The sequence below is a fragment of the Humulus lupulus genome, chromosome X (assembly GCF_963169125.1).
Source record: "Humulus lupulus chromosome X, drHumLupu1.1, whole genome shotgun sequence".
NCBI lineage: Eukaryota > Viridiplantae > Streptophyta > Magnoliopsida > Rosales > Cannabaceae > Humulus > Humulus lupulus.
The window spans coordinates 193720019-193722241 of record NC_084802.1 but is presented as its reverse complement, the minus strand read 5'-3'; the positions used below and the strand labels follow the sequence as shown (position 1 = coordinate 193722241).

The 2223-nt window shown below is 40.0% G+C and overlaps 1 non-coding gene across 1 annotated transcript; it reads left to right on the top strand.

The window, feature by feature from the left end:
• The first annotated feature begins 1759 nt into the window (after positions 1-1759).
• On the top strand, positions 1760-1866 carry LOC133807929 (small nucleolar RNA R71). Its single transcript, XR_009879811.1, has one exon. It is a non-coding gene; the product is annotated as a small nucleolar RNA R71 (small nucleolar RNA).
• The last annotated feature ends 357 nt before the right edge of the window (positions 1867-2223 follow it).

The following is a 2223-nucleotide window of genomic DNA, read 5'->3' as shown; positions in this document are numbered from 1 at the left end:
CCCCGTTTAAACATGGTAGTCATTTATTTGTAATTATATACATGCATGAGTAGGTTATTACTGCTGGGCATGCTAGTTATGCATCTGGAATCTATATTTACTGTTCTTGTACATGTTTAAGTTTTCTTGCTGAGCTTTTGGTCACGGATGCTATGTGGTGTAGGTAAGGGGAAAGGAAAGCTAGACTAGCCATGAGTTGGAGAGCTTCGGTGGTGGCGTGTACATATGCGGCTGCTCGACCACCATGATCGAGGGTATCTCAGAGGAACTAGGGTTGTATCCCTTATTTTGCCGCTTAGGTCGGCTGGTTGTAACTTTTGAACCATAGTAGCCCTTTTAAACATTTGTTTGTGATATTTTGGGATCTCATGTACGAACACAAATATTTTTAATGGAAAGTCAACATTTCCTTTTGACCAAAAACTTAACCCTAACCCTTGTCATTAACCTTAGTTACACATTTATAACCAAGGGACTTGGTTAGCAAGTCTGATACTATTTAAAGTACACAGTGTAATGATTCTGGATTAGGAGGACGTTACAAATTTGGCAAGAAATGGTGGGACAACCAGGATCTTTGTATTTTAGCGATGTCTTTTGTTCAATCACCGCACTCACTTGCTCAGTCAAGAAAGCAATCTTCTTGACATGGTGCTTCCTTTTTGCAGTGCATAGATCCTTGATGATTTTGGCATAAGTCGACACTTGTTTTATGATGTGAAGCAAAGGAAGATTAATCTTCACCTATGTCAAGTGCTCAAGGATTTCAGCTCAGTTATCAGGAATTTTCCCAACATGTTTCAAAGCCTGAGGAAATGGAACTTTTGCAGAAGCATTGGGTGGTGCACTCACAGGAATATCATTTCAAGTGCTTGAAGTAGTGGTCTTAATGGAAGGATCTTCTAAAGTTTTACCACTTCTAGTTGTGATGGCATTGACCTCCTTAACATTTTGATCGTTGGAGTTGGAGGATTAGGCCATATGTTACCCTTATGCATTGAATAGAGGTTGCGAAGGAATTTTGCCATTTTAAGAAATAGCCAAGGATCCAGTCAGTTTTGAAAATTGACTTTTCATTTCCTTGATTTCTTGCATCATTTGGCGATTTAGTTTGGAATGTTCCTCTATGAATGCATGAAGGGTATTCTCAAGAGAATTCCTTTGTGGATGAGCATTGTATTGAGGCGCAAAATATGCCATTGGTGGTTGAGCATGATGCTCATTTCTCTACTGGTTTCCAGACGATTGAGCTTGGTCGGAATCTCTCCAACTGAAATTTGGGTGGTTTCTCCAACCAGGGTTGTACGTATGGGAGAATGACTTGTTATACGCCCCTAAGGCATTGCATTTCTCCTCATAAACCCCCCTCATTTCATTAAAAGCTAAGCAATCCTTATCTAAATGAATTGTTCCTCCATAAACAAAGCAAGATTCTTGTGGTTCCGCTTGAGCAATCATGTGCGATTTTTGGCCATTTTTCGTCATTAAGACCTCAAACTGCTTTTTCAAAGCTTCGAGTTGGGCCTTAACACTATCCTTTTCTTGAAGTTGATAGATCCCAGATGGTTTATGTCGATTGGTGCTATCAGTAGCACTTGGACCAGTCCAGGTGTGAGATTTTTTTGCAGTTTCTTCGAGATATTCAAGAGCATCGTCTGGCTCTTTTTCGAGGAATTCACCATTGCATAGCATTTCTACAAATTGGCGCTCATGACTCATGAGGCCTTCATAGAAGTAACTGACCAAATGCCAATTCTCATAGCCATGGTGCGGGCACTGATTCAACAGATTCTTGAATCTTTCCCAGACTTGATAGAATGTTTCATTGTCCTTTTGGGAAAATGTGGAAATCTGTCATTTTATATTGTTGGTCTTATGACTAGGGAAGTGTTTCAGAAAGAAAGATTTGGTCATTTCCTCCCATGTTCCAATAGACCTAGGTCTCAAAGAGTATAACCAACTTTTGACTTTGTCCTTCAAGGAGAAAGGGAAGAACTTTAGTCGCACAAAATCGACATTTTCAGCTCGGTTATAGAACGTGGCTACTACCTCCTCAAATTCTCTAATATGCATGTATGAGCTTTCGTTTTCCATTCCATGAAATGTGGGCAAGAGTTGAATCATGTTAGGTTTAAAGTCTAACGCGGGCATATTAGGAAGGAATATAATGCATGAAGGCATGGAAGTGCGAGTAGGATGGAGGTATTCATTGAGAGTTATTGG